This window comes from Macrobrachium rosenbergii, chromosome 7 (genome assembly GCF_040412425.1).
Source record: "Macrobrachium rosenbergii isolate ZJJX-2024 chromosome 7, ASM4041242v1, whole genome shotgun sequence".
Taxonomy (NCBI): Eukaryota; Metazoa; Arthropoda; class Malacostraca; order Decapoda; family Palaemonidae; genus Macrobrachium; species Macrobrachium rosenbergii.
In genome coordinates, this window is record NC_089747.1 from 48,445,321 (window position 1) to 48,466,910 (window position 21,590).

A 21,590-nucleotide genomic window follows, 5' to 3' on the forward strand; every position below is an offset into this window, starting at 1 on the left:
CTACGGAATTACTCGGGGAAAAAATGCAGACTGGCTTCTTGGGCTATAAATAATTAAAATGAGTACAGCATGTGAATGTGCATCTCTACGTTGAATTTGGAGTTAGGTACCAGCTATAGTACTGTTTTTTTTTATTACTAGCCCTTGTGCATTCTGCTGCCCACGCCTTCAGAGAGAGAGAGAGAGAGAGAGAGAGAGAGAGAGTGAGGAATGGGAGAGAGACTGGGGAGGGGAGGGAGCATGCTCCTGGTACTTGTGTTGCTCAGAAAAGCGCCGTGAAAAATAAGAAAATTGACTTTTGTAGGTAACACGAGGAAACCTGACTAGAGCAATTCAGTTTTTTTTTTTTTGCGTTTGTCAGAAAGCAAAGGGAAAGAGGAGCAAAATGACATCTACATTTCGTAAAAGTTGCTATAAAAGGTCAGACCTTTTCAATAGTGGAGTGAAAGCCAAGAGGAAAAAAGCTGAGTAGATAAGATTTTTTTCACTTTACCAGATCCATTTGCTTTTGGAATCTGAGCCGGAAGCGTAAAAGGCATAATTGGCATCAGTGATAAAAAGCGCAACAGAGCTTGTAAACTTTGATTTAGTGTGAGGAAAGAGTGCTGAACTACAAAGTTTTAGGAAATACGATACTGGTTGTTCAAAGTATACTTCTAGTTGGTTTCTTCCTGATACATCTTAAAAACGGAGATTTTCTTTCTATTTAAACAGCTGAGCTGCTTTCATATTTCCGGTTTGTAAACTTCGTTTACATTTTTCGAGAAAATTTAAGAATTTAAGAGCTTTACTCTTCAAGCTTTTATCTATCTATATATCTATCTAACTTTTTCCAAGTGTAATCTAGTATATAAACCCCAGTGTTGACGTTTTTATGTCTCTTCAGTATGTTTCCTGTGTGATATGAACTGAATGAATTCTAATTTTAATGGAAGATTTTGTTGTGTTACAGGTGTTTCGATTGGGAAGCCATAAAACAGTCATGGCGTGCAGCCATTAAGTGAACTGACTTATATTTGGGAGACTTGGAAATAATATGTGGTATTCAGTGACTGGTTGGGGAATGGGGATTAACCCCACACTTGTTATCATTTATGACTGAGTAGTATTTTGGGGAAGGGGTTCAATTATTTTCTATTATCATATGTTCATTTAATCTGCCTTATGTTGGGTTTGCAAAATAAACTTTATTTTTTGTAAGCTAGGTATTGATTCACATACTTTAGTAAAAGGGAGTTTAGAGAGAGAGAGAGAGAGAGAGAGAGAGAGAGAGAGAGAGAGAGAGAGAGAGAGAGAGAGAGAGAGAGAGAGACTCGAAAGGGAAGGATGCCAGGTTTGCACGGGAGAGAGAACTTCAAGGCTGTATCTACCAGGGGACAAGGTAAGTGCCCCAACTCCGTGGATGGGGTGGGTCAACATATATATATATATATATATATATATATATATATATATATATATATATATATATATATATATATATATATATATATATATATATATATATATATATATATATATATATATATATATATATATATATATATATATATATATATATATATATATATATATATATATATGTATATATATATATATATATATATATATATATATATATATATTATATTATATATATATATATATATATATATATATATATATATATATATATATATATATATATATATATATATATATATATATATATATATGAGAGAGAGAGAGAGAGAGAGAGAGAGAGAGAGAGAGAGCGCCAGCCGGTAAATATGATATACCTCGCTAATGATGGAGACTGACAAGTGCTGCGTAATTCGGCAATGAGTTTTTCGGTAAATTTTCATTAAGTCAGACAATTATAATGGATTAAAATCGTATTACTTAATTAGGAAGGAAAAGTGATATTCTTTCATTTCAGATAACTTCTATTTTCTTTGAAGTGAGAACCACTTAAAATCAAGCATTTTCAATCAAGCTTGTCTTTTGTAAAATAAACTTCATCAAAACACTTCATATGTATAATCGCGTTACCGGGTTACAATCTCATGTTAGTGACTTTTTAAAATACGTTTATCAAAAAACGCTGGCCAACTTCTTTATTACCTTTCCAAATTATAGCCTAATTTTTCCTTTGTTATTTCTCTCGTAGTCTGGAAATGCTGGAACAGAGTTACAGAGGCATCAAGGTTCTCAGCGAAAGTCATCTACACTTATTAAATTGGTTCTCCGATTGCTTTCAGGAAAAGTTATGTTCCAGTTCCGATAAAAAAAAAAAATTTTCTCCTTTCTTTCTTCCTCTGTCTATGTCTGTCTCTGTCTGTCTGTCTCTACACTTGTCAAGTATATATATACTGGAAGGGTAATAGCTGCTGTATTTACTCTAATTTCAATTTATTTAGAGCGGAACCTCGCATTTTGACCAAAGGTGAGAAAAAATGGTCAGGCTGACTTCAAAGTTTACTCAAAACCACTTGAGATACCTACTCACGTGTGTAGAAAGTTGGAAGGAGGCACAAGAAAAAATAAAGGAAAAATAAAACTGAAAATTTCCCCCAAAATCAGTCTACTCTCAGACGCAAATGCTCTCAAACTACATGGCATAGAGTTATTTTTTTCTTCTTAATTATAAAGATCTCTTCATACGAAATAATACCCATACTCTAAAATCAGAATAAAAATAAATTTTGTTATAAAAAATACATAAGTAGTTCGACGCTTCAATTTCATTGAAGAAAATCGTATAAAAATCTGAATACTCATTATAAGTAAAATATTAATCAAAACATTCCGAAAAGATTATAGGAAATTTCATGACAACTACAGTGCAAAAAACTAAAAAAAACTAACGAAGTTATTAGAAAGTTAGGTAGAAAACTTACATAAAACGGGCATTTTCTTGGAGACACCAAAATTCTCCTGGTATGTACAGTAAGCGGTGTCCTGGCTTTAAAGTAATCGCCTGTTCCTCGAATAAATTTCCTTGTTGTGTCCTGTTTAAGTAGTTTTGCAACAGACTCTCTCATCGGGATTCCAAGTATAACTTTCATTGTATGTGGCCACTGCAGTAGCTGCTGCGTAGTCAACCATGCCTTTGGTTGCACCTCTGTGATTTGGGCAAATGCTCCATGTGCAATGATGAAGGCTCTCATTTCTATTTTATGCTAGACTTTTGAAGCATCGTAACTTCATATCATCTATTGTTAATATTTTATATACAATTTCCACTCTCTCCAACTGCTCTTCATCCAAAGAAAGGTATATTTCCATGGCTGAATGTGAATCTGTCACTCCTGCCACACCTCTACTATAGAAGCACCAGCTAGACCTCCCTTTGTACATAAATGGTGCTGAGGATTGTCATCAGTGGAGATGCAGTGATGAAATGTGGACATGATTTCATCCCTCATCTCCTGGGGAGTTGTGCCAACTTTTCTACTCAGTGATACGGTGAAATAATGTTGCAAATGGTCGAGAATACTTTTGGTCAGCTTTTTTTCCCTTTATAATGTGACACCTTCCTTCTTTTATTACTGGAACCAACTACAGTTACACTGGATAAACACGATTTTTTCTGGTTCATTTCTTCCCATTTTAGCTACATGACTGACGCACTCAGCCTTTACCGTAGGGGCCTGTGCATTTATTCATGTCCCGCATGGCAGCGAATGCACCCGCGTCACCATCTGATACAAATGTTTTGGATCTCATTTAAGAACGCGTCCACATGAGTACAGCTACTGTAACCTCCATGGCCCCAGAAGATCCTTCATGTTTTTTTTTTCACAAAGCGGAGGATGATCTTGAAGCAACTGCCGATAATTTTCCTCACTCAGAATCTTGTTATGCAGTGCTGTTTTCTTCTGTTTACAAGGTAAGCATATTTTACTTAGAGTCTCATAATCAATAATAAGACCAGTGTTTACGTCTATTACAGCTGCAGCTACAAAATTTTATTGATGTCCTCACTAGTGCGATGATCCATCAAAAGTCACTTGGATGTCTATAAAATTATCATCATCCGGAGTTACACCTCAAGTTTCTACATAATATTTAGAAACCTTTTCTCTACTTTTACATAGTATTTAGTTATATAATCTGAATAATCACTGTAAGATTTAATCACAAAATTTTTTCAGATTCAGAAACGATAACAGTTTAAACTCGACATTACAGCAAACACCCAATGCCATCATATAATACATACGAGAAAACATCATTGAGTGAATGAAGATACCTTTTTTTTCTGACAGATTTCTTTTTCTTTTCACAACCACTGTCACAAAAAAAAGTTTAACTCGGCAACAATTTGATGATTCACTTGTGACATTTCTGTTTCTTTGTAATATTTCTTACATAGATTATTTTCCATTTCATTTTTCACAATATCCCATTGTAACATTGTTTTTTCACCAAAATTTCACTTGTTAGCGAATTACCTGTCAGATATGACTTTTTTCTTCTGTGCACTGGTGGAGGGAAGAGGTTGTTGGGAGGCAGCTGCTCCCCAAGTTCTACCTTGCTGCTGAACAGCTGCACCATTCTCTCTCTCTCCTCTTGGCCTCTATGGATGCATAAAGGGCATTCAAGAGCTTCTGACCTTTACTTTTAGATGCCCTAGCCCTTTTAGATATTCTCTTAAACAGACACACACACACACGAAATACCGTACAGCAATGTACTAACCCCACTCTCCACGTTCACATTGTACCAACCACTCAAAAACTGGCCACGAGCCAACTGAGGCCTTTGACTTATTGTAGGAAGTGTACAGGGAACGAGTTGCCAAGTATATTTTATATATTAAGACATAAATAACTTGGAAAAAAGAGGTGAAAACAGAGAAAATTTGAAAATTACTGTAATGTATGACAAACGACATATTTAAGAGACAGTTAAAGAAACCCACCCACCGACGGGACCTTTAAATTTTTATTTACAAAACTCCCATCGTTCTAGAACTTCGCCAGGGTGTTGTCAGAATGTTCTTTGTTTCAAAACATAAAACATAGCTTCCAAACTTTTTCGATTTTTTTAAAACAAGCGAGGCACTTACCAATTCTGCTCAGTGACTGAAGGCAGCTGTGAGAGCAAGAGCTTTGAAAACGACACATTTTCATTTTTATTAGATATTTTTAATTTTCCTTTTTCCCATGAAATCGTTAGGTATATGATATTGATTTCTTTCATTTTTATTTACTTGTTATCTGTGTCAAATTCAGACTACATATCTTTATTAGCTTCCAATCCTTCGTGTTGATACTACTGTAGTAGTACGGAAAACTCAATCAATTAGGCTTCAATAGACGTAATTATGTATCATATATTTTGTTATCTAATTCTTGAAACGGGGACAAACGTAGACCCATGAATATATATATATATATATATATATATATATATATATATAAATAATATATATATGTATATATGTATATATATATATATATATATATATATATATATATATATATATATATATATATATATATATATATATATATATATATATATATATATATATATATATATATATATATATATATATATATATATATATATATATATATATATATATATATATATATATATATATATATATATATATATATATATTTATATATATATAGCTGTGTGTACATATGTGTGTACATATGTATGTACATGCATTTTGCATTATTTCATCTGGAATGGTTCTATTTGAAATATCATATCTCATCAAGCAATGCTTTTATAGACGAACTAAGTTTATCACAAGATAAAAATAATAAAATGTAATACCAGAAAGGTTCAGAATTTCCCTGTGTACATGATGTCTAACAACACACTTTCATATTCATATAGATAGAACTGAAGCCTTTTCTAATAAGATGTCAACGTCCATGCAGGCACAAAGCAAGAAGAGGCAATAAGGGCAGCGCAACAGAAAGTTCATCTCGTTTATTAGAACATTTGTCTTGCTTTGCCACATTAGCAATTGTCACTGTTGCAAGAAATAGATGGAGTGTGTCATGGTAACTCTGCGGCCGCTCTGGGACCCAGGTCTGTGGTGAATAAGATGGAAGATCAACTTGTGTTAATGAATTGGAAATAGTTTTTTTTTTTTTATTATGAAGGGCTAGCATGTTACTAATAAGTACTAAGATATGAGAGGCTTTTATTTCTCATTTACATATTTACTATATTTCAGAGATTTGCATATTTACTATATTTCAGAGAAGAGTAATTTTGGAAAATTGAGAAGAAAATAATCTCAAGTGGGAAATAATTTTCTTCTTGATTGAAAATGTAACCTACTCAGTGATATGTTATTAGAAATTATTTTGTTTATGTAACACCTTATATTATAAATCCATATGCCTTTTATCTCTCTCTCTCTCTCTCTCTCTCTCTCTCTCTCTCTCTCTCTCTCTCTTACATACACACACAGACACACATATACGCACACAATGACTTCAGTAATTGGAACCTGTGATGTCAACACCTTAGAGATGAAGCTTCTATGTCTGGAAACGATGTGTAATTAGTGCTCCTGTTTCTAAGAAAGATATAGGATGACACATGCCCATGCAGCCTCTCTCTCTCTCTCTCTCTCTCTCTCTCTCTCTCTCTCTCTCTCTCTCTCTCTCTCAAACAAACTGACACACACACACATACATATATGTTTGAGTGTCAGTGTGTGTCTGGTGAGACTTCGTGGTCACGTGTTAGCCCTTGTCTTTTTAGAAAAAAGAGGCGCTCATTGCAAGCTGTTTGCAGACATAGCAGCTTAATCTCTATGGTTTGACGGTAGCGGCCTAAATTACTGAAGTCATTGACCTTAGCATCCCGTAATTCCGGAGCGAAGGTTGATTCTCCCGCAAAATGACTTCCTTTGCTTTGGTGGACATCCGACTCGCACTGAACACTCGTTACCATCGAGTACCCAACGGTAAAGAGAGAACAGATCACACTTGCAGTTTGCTCTTTGCACCTAAATAACGCCTGTCATTCTGTTTGTATTCTTAACCGTTAAAGAATACAACCGTTAAAATTTAACGATTCACCTTCCATGATAGAGAGCTATGATAGGGAGGCTAGAAATTCACTCTCGCCTGCAGGGTTAGACTGAGAAATCAACTAACTGAAAACCAAAATTAGGCTTCCTTTGGAAGTAATGCGAGAAATTCTATCTTGGAAACAGAAACATTTTTATAGTTGTTTATTAGTTGTTCATACTTGTAGTACTCGAATGAAATCACCCATATTAACAAATTCAACAAGTCTCTCTCTCTCTCTCTCTCTCTCTCTCTCTCTCTCTCTCTCTGTATATATATATATATATATATATGTGTGTGTGTGTGTTTTTGTTAACGTATGTATATATGTAAGTACTAAAACAATCACGTATAATTGCCAGGCTGTCATGTTTAATAAGACAGAAGAACATTTCAATCCAAATCAGACACTAATTGTATCCTAAGTCACCTTCCCAATCTGTCAGAATATGAACTTTGGAGTTGAAGGAAATCAGTTAGCAGTTTATTACATTAACGACTTGTTCAGGAATAAAAATCTCCTTGGCATTTCGGTCTTCATAAAAATGTCTCCTTAACGACCAACTATAAAACGATCAATACTTCAGAGGCAAACTGTGGCAGCAGCCATAAATTTAGTCATTAAATAAGTTTGGTGAGTTTCTCAAGAAAATTAATTCTCAAGAAAAACAAATGGGTTTTATGTTGATACTGAGTGCACTGGCTTTCACAGTCAATTAGAGACATGTACTCATACAAAGGAATATGCTCTTATCACACAGATCGACAACAAATTTGATCAATAATCCTCAACTTGGCTCATCTGACAGAAGCTGAAATTTCTTCCCTGAGATAATAATGCATTTGGTTACGAAATTTCCTGAAAGGACTCTTTTGGAAATGGTCGTCACTCCACACTCAAATTCAGTTCTTGTTAGTTTTCTGTAAAGGAAAACTATTGAGATGGCTATTTGTCTGTCCGTCCGCACTTTTTCTCTTAATCTTAAGTCATCCGATAAACATGAGGATTCACAGTACTTCAAAGAACTGCATGGCAATTACTTTCAATCATTAATCTACACAGACAGAATTTATGACTGCATGATTATACTCACCGTACCTGAAAAAAGAGCGCATCAATCACAAATTTACACACCGAAAACGGATCTCTGAAAATGACCAATTACGTCTCAGTTCCTTGATCTTCCGTAAAGCATGACATGACGAGGTCATTTTAAACCTCTTGTTTTTAAAGAAAGAATAACAAAGAGCGTATGTCATACTTGGCTGTGAAAAGTATATAAAACCTACTTGGTCGCATTACAATTATGCTTACAGAGCAAGTAAAAATCGAGAAGTTAAAAATGTATTGGTGACGTAGTACTGTCACATGAAACTACGAGGAGATGGACGAGAAGGTCTGAAATAATCACCATTATTTCCGTTATCTTAAAATATTTAAGGTTTAACTGATCGCTATTTATCTTTCAAGTATTATCTGCGCTAATGAATTTCTCATTGGATATGCAACGCTTTGAAGTGTCCCTTCCGGGTTCAAGATGTACTGATAGACTCGTTAGTATTTATTTGAAGTTATAATTGCCAATGAAACAGAAAGCTTATCCTGCCTCCAGGTAAGACGATTTCCTGCACTCTCTCTCTCTCTCTCTCTCTCTGCATGAAATGTGGTCATGAAGGATTGTCCCTCTGTTTCTCTCATTATGTGAAAAAAAGTGCTGGTGCACCTTAAAATACAATTACATATATCTCAGACATCGCATCTAAAACAAAGGCACATAAATTCATTCTACAAAGGAGAGCGAAGCCTTGATGCTCGAAACCAAGATTAAATTCGGAGGAAAACGTAAAAGAACTTTGTTATTCTAGTCTAGTGACTCAGACAGAGAATACTTGAAGAAATATGCATAATTCGAATATAAGTGTAACCATGTTTAAAACATTTGGATCATATGAAGAATTTTAGAAGTGATTAAAAAAATATTCAAGTATGTTTTTTTTTAAATTTGCATTTCTAATCAGTTTATAACAATATCCGTACTAAATCATCCACACTATTATCATTGAATCGGTTTGTAAATATATACACACACACACACACACATACACACACACATATATATATATATATATATATATATATATATATATATATAATTTATATATATATATATTATATATATATATACTGTATATATATATATATGGGGATGGCAATGTAGGCCTGGAAATTATTATATTTTTGTGGCATTTTACCTGAAGTAGGGTCGTTGCTTTTACTTTCTCTTTACTTCCTGTAAATTGGTTGAAAATAACTTTGAACAAAGGAGGAAAAAAACACAGAATAACATTTGCATGTCTTCTTTAATTACAGGCATTTCATCTCATCCAGATGTTATGCGGTGCATAACACAGATATTAAGATGCGCTTCAGGTCTGCCTGTCTGTCTCTCACGTAAACAATCGTTCTATGATGTAAGTCAATATATCTAATGAAATCTCTCTCTCTCTCTCTCTCTCTCTCTCTCTCTCTCTCTCTCTCTCTCTCTCTCTCCAAATGAATCGCATTCCATTGTTTGCCCAATTATTCCTGGTGCATACAAACTTTCCGTCCGGAACTGATTCTTTAGAAAAATATTCTTTTATTTTGAGAGGGAGATTAATGACGTTATCATCCGTATCATAAAAACAGACTTCGATTTTTACCGCTTACACAACAGATCTAAATTTTCCTGAGCCTATTCCTACAAAGTTTGCATTTCGCTACAAGGATGTTTAGAAAAGTCTCGATAATCTTGATAGCTGGGGTGGAGAAGATCCTGACGGTTTCTCCCCTTTGTTTTTTAAAAAAGTTTTTAGTGTGTTGTCTCCCAGGATTAGTAGATTCTATGGCTTTTTATGTAGACATGGTATCTTTGCAGATGAACGCAAGCTTAGTAATGCAGTGCCTGTTCCAAAGAATGGCATATCTGCAGACTGCAGTAACTACAGACCAATTTCTATTCTCCCTCTGTGTTCTCCAAAGTTGCTGAAAAACTTATTTTAAGCCAGTATGTAAGTATGTGGAATCTAAAGGATTGTTAGCTAATACTCAATTGAATAAAGGAAGCAGCTAGGAACCTGTGATACACCTTTAGACTTGACATACCATTTGCAAGGTAACCTTGATAAAGATTTTGAGTGCAGAGAAATTCAGATAGATTTTAGTGCTGCTTTCGATTTAGTAAATCACAAGGAACTTATTTATGAACTTCAGAATCTTGGAAGTGGGTGGATATGTTTAGGATTATTTCAAGATTTCCTTTCATGTAGGCAGCAGCGAGTTGCTGTGAACGGGATCTTTAGTGAACCAAGACCTATTTTGTCTGGAGTTCCGCAGGGTAGTGTTCTTGGATCACTGTTATTTTTAGTGTATATAATTGCTATGGTTATTGGCCTGGAAAACAAGATTGTTCAGTATGCCAATGAAGCAACACGTGTGGGTGTAGTAAAGTCTCCACTTTTGAGAAATGAAGCTGCCCTCAGCATCAATCGGGACATGGACCGGATCAGGGAAGGGTGTAGCTGGTGGGGTATGAGGCTGAACTCTAGTAAAACAAAAACACTATTGATTAGCAGATCTCGTACAGATTTCCCACCCCATCCTCCCCTTCAGGTGGATGGAACTTTGCTGAATGAGTCTGAAGCTTTAACTATTCCAAGTGTAACCTTTGACTCACATCTAACTTTTGAGAAACAGCTTATGAAAGTTTCAGCAAATGCCGCACAAAAATTAGGTATTGTTCGTAAGTCCTTTATATATATTTATAACAGTGATAAAATCAATGCCACCTGTTTTGATGGTCTCTTGTTTGTCACTTTTTCATAAGTTGTATTTCAACAGCGATCTTTCACATTCAAGATTATTCCCTGATCCTTTTTATCTGCCGAGAGAGAGCAACCAGATTCGCTGAACAGTAGCACCAACATGCAGTAAATGTGCCGCCCCGTCGAACATCTCAGTTCTAGAGGTCCTTTATTCCTAATAATAATAATAATAATAATAATAATAATAATAATAATAATAATAATAATAATAATAATAATAATTTTAATTAATAATAATTATGGAATTTTGTGATGTCAGTTTTAAGCATTTAAGAAGACTAGAAGCCGAAACTGGAATGTCTAAATTTAGGATCTAAAGCCAACTCTCATTTCTGGCCGTGAAGGACTGACGGCGAATGCTAGTGAAGGTTGAAATTTTTCAAAGTATTCATCAGAAGATTCTACTTGTTAATATGAGCCGAAAGAAGGACTAACTGATGAGGAATGTAGGGGTAAGTAAAAGTGGTAAGAATATCGGATTAGGTGGAACAGTATTTCGAAATGGCTTTGATAGAGGATAGCATGGAGCACGGAAGCTTGACAGAGGAAAAGGACGATCCGAAAAAATACATTTGTTTCACTGATAACTGATTTCAGTTATCATTAACATTTCCTGTGGAATATGCATACCGGCATAAAGAAATGAGAGAGAGAGAGAGAGAGAGAGAGAGAGAGAGAGAGAGAGAGAGAGAGAGAGAGAGAGAACCAGGAAAAATTCGTAGGAAATAAGGGAACCTGTGTCCTCGGAAATTCAAATAAATATCTTCATTATATATTCAGATGATCTGACTTATAATTGCTGGAAGGTTCTCCCTTGCCAATTACCTGGGACAGTTGTCATGGTGGGGGTGGGTTGATGCCGACGTTAAGTACAAATCCCGGCTGCCGAAGGGTATATGTACGGCGGAATCGGCGTTAAGTTATTTCTTTCTTGAAAACCTAATGGTCTTCAACGTCGACTGGAACGCGTTGGAGGGAACTATCGGGTGTTCGAGTTACTTAGGCACCAATTCATTTATTACTTATAATTCTCCTTCGGTAATATTCCTGAAGTAGCGCGAATTAGATATTAAACAGCATTTGAAAATTAATCTTTATATATATATATATATATATATATATATATATATATATATATATATATATATATATATATATATATATATATATATATATGTATATATACATTCATATATATATATATATATATATATTATATAATATATATATATATATTTATTTATAAGTTAAGTGTACCTTAGTTTTACAGACCACTGAGCTGATTAACAGCTCTCCTAGGGCTGGCCCAGAGGATTAGACTTATTTTACGTGGCTAAGAACCAATTGGTTACTTAGCAACGGGACCTACAGCTTATTGTGGAATCCGAACCACATAATAGCGATAAATGAATTTCTATCACCAGAAATAAATTCCTCTTCATCAGCCGGCCGGAGACTCGAACTCGGAGCCTGGCGAGTGCCAGTCCACAGTTCTACTGACTTACCCAACGAAGATATACTATATATTTATATATACATATATATATATATATATATATATATATATATATATATATATATATATATATATATATATATATATATATATATATATATATATAGACATGAGAGAGAGAGAGAGAGAGAGAGAGAGAGAGAGAGAACTATAAATACATCGTAAAAAAACTCATCAAATATTAAGAAAGCGTGCAAATTCCTGTTGATGTAATTGGAATATAAAATTTAGACCAGAAGCCAAGACCTGGGACCTGTGGGTCATTCAGCGCTGAAAGGAAAATTGAGAATAAAGGAGGTTTTAAAGGTGCAACAGGATGAAAGCCTCGCAGTTGCACTATGAAGCAATTGTTATGATAGAGTGGAAAGTGAAATGGAAGAAAGGGAATATGAACTGATTTACAGTAAAAGGCATGAAAGGGGTTGCAGCTCGGGGACGAAGTGATTGCTGCAAGAACCTTAAGTAATACCTACAGTGCACCGCGTGAGTTGCACTGATGGCACAATCCCCCTACGGGGCCTGTTGATGTGAAACGAATAGCGTCTTCAACTGCAAAATTGCCGCAAGATGTCATGAATTGTCAAAGTGCCGCCCAGTACTTGAGAACTGGTCGGCACCTCTACAATTCACTGCGTCCTACGGCAATTGTGTAGTTCAAGATTACATTCGTTGTACATCAACAGGAATTTGCACGCTTTCTTAATATTTGGTGAGTTTTTCTTTACTTTCTATATTATAACTAGTAGAAGTATGACAATATTCATATAAAAATACATAGAAAAATTAATATTCAAACGAAATCCCTTTTCAAGTAAGAGCACAAGACTACCGATGATACCTAAGATAATATTTATATTGGAAATTCCGTTAATGTCGACATAGTTTTTGACTTTGCAATCCATTTAAAATATATTTTCCATTAACAGCCCTCAAACATCCCTCTTGAAAATAAAGCTAAAATAATACTATAGTTTACTCCAGAGCCCTTGAGTTTATCCAGCACTGTCACTGACTGACTAAGTTAGGGATCACTTGACAATGAAATTGCCACTAGACGTTTTCCTTTTTCTGTTCCTGGTATTGTTACGGTTCTCTATCGATTTACAAAAGACAGAAAAATATTTTTATGGTCAGTCATTACTGTTGTCCACTGCCTGAAGAGGGGCTTTCTTAGGTTTATCCTAAATTTCAGTTAAATGATTACATTATAAATTGCAGAAAATTTTACTCTGCCTTTTATCTCTAATAGTAAAGGCCAAAATGGCTCGAGTAATTTTTTTTATTTAAAAATATCATTTTCAAATATGTAGCCTTTTTAAGCATATGGTGCTTTTCTGGCTAACGGATCAGAAACTTTAGAGTAAAAGATTATTTGTAATATTAATGGTTAACTGTTTTAATTTTATCTTTAGTTAACGGACAGGTTTTTGGTTCACTAAGTATATATATAACGCAAACGGAAGAACAAAAATTAATAAGTACTACTACTTTCTACATATCAACGTCATAACTAATAATCTGAAGACAAAGCTCGTAGTACTTCGTGCTGTCAAGGTTAGGATGACAGTGAAATTCAATTTATTGTGCCTTGAAGGTCACAAATATCTGAATTTTTTTACGGAAATATGGAAACCGAGAATATACACGTTTCCAGAAATTAACACGAAACCAAATGGTAACAGCCTTACATAAAATAAAGAATAAAATTAACTAAAAAAAAAAGGACCATAATTCTTTAGTACATGCCTTAGGTCTCATTATACTACGTTTAACATGAATATTCATGAAAGGAACAGCATAACTGGCCAAGAGTACGGTAACTGCAACATGATTTTCGTTTGTCCTACTCGACCTTCAAGTGGCCAATTTCCTACAACGATTTGCTGCATCTAGAAATTCCTTTCTGTTTCATTCATGATTCTTATCTTGGGGTAATTTCAGATCTGTGCCTTTTGTACCATCCGCTCGATTGTCCATTTTATTACTGAATACTATGATACCATGGACATTATAACACTCTCTATACTATATAATGGAGAATTATGTGTATATATATATATATATATATATATATATATATATATATATATATATATATATATATATATATAAATATATATATATATATATATATATATATATATATATATATATATATATATATATATATATATATATATATATATATATATATATATATATATATATATATACACACATACATACACACATACATATATATATATATATATATACATATATATATACACATATATATACAGTATATATATATATATATATATAGATAATAGATAGATAGATAGATAGACCAGTATATTTTATTACTTGCCTTGCATCACTTTTCCCTCTGAAAATGAGAAGATCAGGAATCCACACGCCTACAGAAATATGTGAATTGCATAAATCTACGGAATTGTACTGAATGCGCCTCTTTCAAAATCTCTGTAATTTCCATTTTAACCCTGGGTTTTATGTACAAAGGACTTCCGTCTCATGAGGAACATCTTTCTTCCACGAGTATTAGGAAGAAGCTACAAAGCGTATTTATCCCAAAGAGACTGAATCTCATTTTCTACTCCCCTTTTTAGGTTCTTTCCGCACTTGAATTGAAAGGAATGCACATTTTTTTAGTTATTGGCTGTTAAGGGCATCTGTTGAGAAATAGAATCTGCTGCATCTTTTATCAAGTTTCATTCAGCATGTAACTGAAAGGGAGTTTATGCAAGATTAGCTTGGCTATTATAGGGAGTTTTAAATATATATCTGCTATCTTGTATTATTTCATTCCGCATATATATATATATATATATATATGATATAGTATATATATATATATATATATATATATAAATATATATATATATATATATACATATATATATATATATATATATATATATATATATATAATATATATATATAGCTAAAAAAGGCCTTTAAAATCACTATATACGCGTTGCAACCATATTTTCGGATACCAGAACTTCTGTGCTGTATACTTGCATCTGTATATGTGATGGTTGTTACATATTTATAAGTGTAACTAATGCTTAATTGATCTGTGTACAAACAAAATATAACATAAACTGGATTTTTCATAAGAGTTCCAGAGCTCAACATTCACATTCAAATGTCAAAACGTCATCAAGTACCCATAACGTTAATGCGTCATTCAGATTATATATAAAAAAATACGCTTCCCCGTTATTTCACCGCCCACACGCGATCATCAGGCACAGAAACTGTGAGGGGTCTTTCATGAAGCGATTCGATTCCCTGCTCCATTTTATGTACCTCCTCTCTTTACATGCAAATGCTTTCAGTAATGAGGCGGCGTCACTTCAGACATTACTTTAGAGTGGGCTGACTTTAGCGACGGCTGGTTCTCGGTCTCCGGAAATTTATAATCTGCTTTTTTTTTTTGCCAATTGTTACTGATGGTCTTTACTGTATCTACTGATGTAGTCGAAGGGGTGGTTTTTATTTCATGACTTTTAATCTCATTTGTCATAACAGAATTTCGACGTACAGTAAGTTAGGATATTTCACGCAGCGTACGATTTACGTCTTCGGATCAAGTGGCATAAGACGTGATCAGTTCATCGATCGAAATTATTTATCGTTTCTTAAAAAAACTAAGCCTAAGTAGGCATGTAGTTCAGAAGTATACTTATGAAATACAGTGATTGGTGACCCTAATAATATCACATTTATAAAAGTGATGCATGCACCAAAAGATCACAGCTATTCACAACCTACATTTTAAGCTTTTGTTTGTGTTTCGTTAATGGCAATGGCAGATAGAGAGTACACTTATTTTAAGGAATTATAATTTCTGCATTTAATTAACTATAATCTTGCACTTCGAGTCACTAAAAGCACTCATTCTGAACTGTTTTAGAATAAAAGGATAACAAAATTCATGACTAACATTAGCTTACTGTGCCTACCATCCACTAGTACAGTTAGCTGTGAATTTACCTCAGGAAAATTATAAACAAAGAGCGAAATAAATAATCGTTCCTGTTCCTACCTGTCATTATTCTGTTGTAACTAGCATCCCAATACTTATCTAAGAGTTTATTGGTTGAGCTTGACTTATATATGACTGGAACACCCAACGTTACAACTTGCTTTCCCGAACAGACGCCAGGTGAGCATTTCTGACAAAGATTGGCGTAGGTTTAAATAAACTTAAGGAAATGAACAAATGGTCTTGCGATTTTAGACATTTGAATTCACAGAGATGAAACAATAATCATTATTCATAAGGAATGGCGTGTTTTTCATATAATATTGGATACAAAAACCCCTGCTACCGTCTGATCAATAAATAAAAACTACTACAAATAATAAATAAAAATACCGATAGATAAAAATTGGAGCTGTCTTTATGGGTATCTGTCTCCATACTTTTTATTTATTTATCTATTTATTTTTTTGTTTAAAAGACTGAATTGGAAAACACTCAACCAGGTGGGCTGTGAGTACGTGCAGGGGATACGAATAGACCATAACTTAGGCAGGGTATTGGTACCTCTTGGATAGGGTATTGGTATGCCTGGGGTAGGATCTCGATTCGGTCCAATATTCCGTAAGCTTTACACAAGTGATTGAGATGAAGATATATGCAGCGGACTGAACGCCCCTGAGAATATCATTACGAGCGAAGGCTGCACCGAAGACCTTCGAGTATTTGGAGTATATACGTTGAATACAGAAGGTTCTCTGGGTGTGACCAGTCATGGAGTCTAAATTGCATTTCCTTCATAAAGGGTGAGATGATTAATTTTAGATGATTAATATTTAGCCTTTTTAAATGGAAGGCGACATTAATGCTTTTCAAAAGCAAGACATAGATTTACACATGGATGGCTAGAAGGAACCAACTATATCATGCCTTTGACAAATTACATTTTTACATGAACAGAATCAGCTATTTTAATCCCTTACCCTTCACTATAGCCTAATTTGGTGACACACTACAGCAAGGCGGTCATGTAACCTATCGCGATGATATTTATATATATATATATATATATAACATAATACAGAATGTGTGTGTGTAAAATTAACAAAAGTTTCAGTGAAAGAACTCATTCTTTTTATAAACATAGCTACGGACTAACTGGATTGTGGCTGGTAGTTGGCTACATTTAATAATGTTATAACATAAACAGAATGCCTCAATGCTGCATGTTGGCTCTTGCGTAAGAACCTTAGGAAGACACATCATCGTCTCGTTCCATCGCCTTCAGCATTACTAAGACATCTTGAATTAGAAGGGATGGCTGTAGAGAACTCCCACGCCCTCGTTCAAAATGAATCTCGTTTTTAAATAGGATACGGATAATCTTTAAGGTTATGTAACCTTGGTAAGCACCAGAGGACTGAAAAGAACTCATTTACATTTGTAAATCACTTGACTCGGTTGTACATCATTTTTGCCAATATTATCCGAAACAAATAAGGATATTTCAAGTCTTTCTTAAATAAAAGTCATTAAAATGAAACTTTATATTTTCGGCATTCATAAACCATTCATTAAGTAAATAATGAATTATCTTTATTCAAAGTAATTAGTTACCTTATTTATAGTAGGTCTGTTGCCAATATTGGCCTCTTTTGTATTTTCTTTATATACAGAAGAATAAATAAACATCTATCTAATTATCTATCTATCTCTCTATCTCTCTATCTATCTATCTATCTATCTATCTATTTTACCATCATCATGCCCGGCCTTGCCGACGATACGAGCCTGAGTCCCCTTGCTTTATAATGTAGGAAATTATCAGTTACTTTACATCCGGTGTGCGTGTTCATGTATGCATGTCAGTGAATGAATTTCCCCCACCCCCCAAATCTGACGAGTAATAATGAAAAACTTAATACATAATACTGTATTTTAACCAGACAGATTATCAAGACTCAATACCCAGTCGCTAAGATGTCTAGAGAGTCATTCTCTCTATACTAAGAGAAAGAACTCATTCTCTATTGGGAGAAAATGTTGAAACGTCAGAGAGGAAAAAGTCTGTACGAAAACCGATATCCCCCTGCTAATGTAGAATTCTCCCGTTCCCTCCTCGTCAAGGCAATCGAATGATCCACCACCAGGTCTGAGGGATCTGAAACACTCGAATAATTGATCTGTTACGAAATGGGAGTTTATCAACGGGGCGTCATCTGAGCATGAGGTGAAAATTAATGTCAATAGGTTTCTTATTTTTCTTCTTCGAAAAGGGGAATCGTCTTCTGACGTCACTTTATCAAAGATGCATAACTTGATAGAAAATCACGAGAATTTTACATCTGAGTGAAATATTCTTCAGCTTCAAGAGCTTAAAATAATCATCTTTTTTTTTTTTAAGAAATTTATAAATATCGAAAAACGCCCAATTTCTTTACCAATCGTTTTCATCACAACTTGGAAGCAGGTAAAACATTCGATTCAAATTTCTTTCTGTCTTAGATAAATCATTTCTGAATCTATTCTTTTCTATGTCAAAAAATAACTGATGTTTTTTTCTAAATTTCTGCCAGTACTGTATTAATTTTTGTTTCTCAGTAGTTATATGCTTACGTTCTTAAGTAATATATTCCGAGATAAGGCTGTTATAGAGAAATATGAATAATAATGTAGCAATCAGTTATAGGGAATCCTTATCAAACACGTATCCGTGAGAAAATCATTGAAACTCAGTATATGAAATCCATCATTGTGTTACTTCGATTAGTTATCTGCCCATGCTATATTTTATAAAAGAAATTAATTGAAAGCGGTAAAATACATCATGTTCCATTTCGCAAAATATCTAGTATTAGAAATCATAATTTCTAATTCATAAGAGGAAAATTAATATTCGACAGATTTTTTATTTCAGCAATAAAGTGACAGGAATTTCCTGATTAAACCTTGGTTTCTCAAATAACACTTTTAAACGCAGGAATGTGTCAGTCCGAAATAGCGGCTTCCTTCTTCAGGATCCAAATCTTTAAAGCACTGTCCCTACAGGGATAGAAGAGCTATTGTTAGAAGCGCTATAAAACTGAACGCTAATCTGCAAGGCAGATCACAGCTCTAGGCCCTAATGGAAAACCTCTCAATAGTGTAGCACCGCCAATAAAATTAAACCTTTACTATCAACACATGCAAAGATAATTACATCATGGGTTACCCTATGGAAACGGGCGTCATTTCACGTGTATACGTATTTCACAAGCAACTTTAAATGCTAAAACATTAGGGACTGAAGTAAAATCATGCACTTAGGATCCTTTTGAACATAAGACCTTTGCTAAGCCATTTTAACGTAAAGAGGCCTTGCGCCGCTTCTAAAGATTGGGAACACGTTATAGGGATTAGTAATCAAGAGCAGAAATTAACGGTTGAAAATAACGCGTTATACATCTGAGATTTGTTTTTCGATAAATGTATAAGTTACAAGTATTTTTTTGCAATATTTATTGAACATTAAATATAGTTTTATACTTTTCAAAAATTAAATCGCAGGGTATCAGTGAGATTTTTAACAATCTAGTCTTTTAAAAAATGAAAAGATCCTTTCAGTCTTCAAACACATTGTGTATTATCCACACATCCTTAGAATTTATAACCACTCAAGAATTCTACGTGTGATTTCTCCCAACTTGTCGTATCGTCTTATTTCTGGAGGATAGCGTGTGAAGTTCCAGATTGCGTTCTTTATGGCACAATTTCTCACTGAATAACTGCGAATTACTTCACAACAAAAACTTGATAATAAAACCAACAATAGAAAAGCCTGGATATGTATGGTGAAGGTAATTCCTTTCGTATTTAATTCATGTACACTCCATGACGTTGACTTCTGATCCAGAATGCAATGACATTTTAGCATTTTATGAGAGAGAAAGGGGTTATGGGACTGAAGTTTAATTTGATGACGTTGTATCAAGTCATTTCATAATAAACGAACGAGCAAGGACAAGAAATGTATGGTAAAAACAAGCAGGTCATTTGAGTATGGGATCATTTTAACACTTACTAATGATTTCTGACTTTCCTTAGTAGGTAATAAGAATTTTGTAGTCACAGTTACAATTGTGATTCTCTACTGGTCATGCGGATTATCTCATTTCAAGCAATGGTCTCAAAAAACTTCGGAATAAGATACAAAAAGAACACAATACAGTCTGCATTTGAAAGTAGAAAGTTTTATTTTACAGTCAAGACTTTAAAAACTGACTTAAGCCGCCTGGCAAAAAAAAAAAAAAAAGGCAAATGAAAATCGGATGCAGGAAGGACTAAGTAACAATCCAATGCGTTACGACGAGCGCGAATAGCGCCCTCTTAGGAAGATGCGAGGTTAAGGCAGCGATGAACAAAGCTTGTAACCTAGATCTTGCTTGTAACGAGGAAGCTTTAGAAAACGAACTCTGAAGGTGGAAGGCTAATCACGGTGGCAAATTGCTCTCTGAAGCCTAACAATCGGCACGCTGGTAAAAACAAGAACTGCACCCGTGGATAACTGGACAGTCTTCTCATTATGTCTCTCCTTTAATTTCCAATTCTAGGAAATAAGGATTATACATATATTCATCAAGACATACATACACATATATATATATATATATATATATATATATATATATATATATATATATATATATATATATATATATATATATATATATATATATATATATATATATATATATATATATATATATATATATATATATATATATATATATATATATATATATTCAGTCCTTAACAAAATTCTCTTAAGGCATGGCTGTCCTCGAAGCGATCTTTTATCTGATTATGATCTGTTATTTACATTTTCTCTTATAATACAAATACAAAAATAATCGTGAAATGCCGGCTAACAGATGAGTTGGGAAAATTTTAAAGGAGTAAAATAACTGTTATTCAATATATCATGAAATAGAATTTCAAAGTGTTTTTGTTCAAAAGAAATATGAGTGTTATTTGCCTTCAACTGATCTTTAAATGCCAGACTGATATATATATATATATATATATATATATATATATATATATATATATATATATATATATATATATATATATATATATATATATATATAGAGAGAGAGAGAGAGAGAGAGAGAGAGAGAGAGAGAGAGAGAGAGAGAGAGGTGAC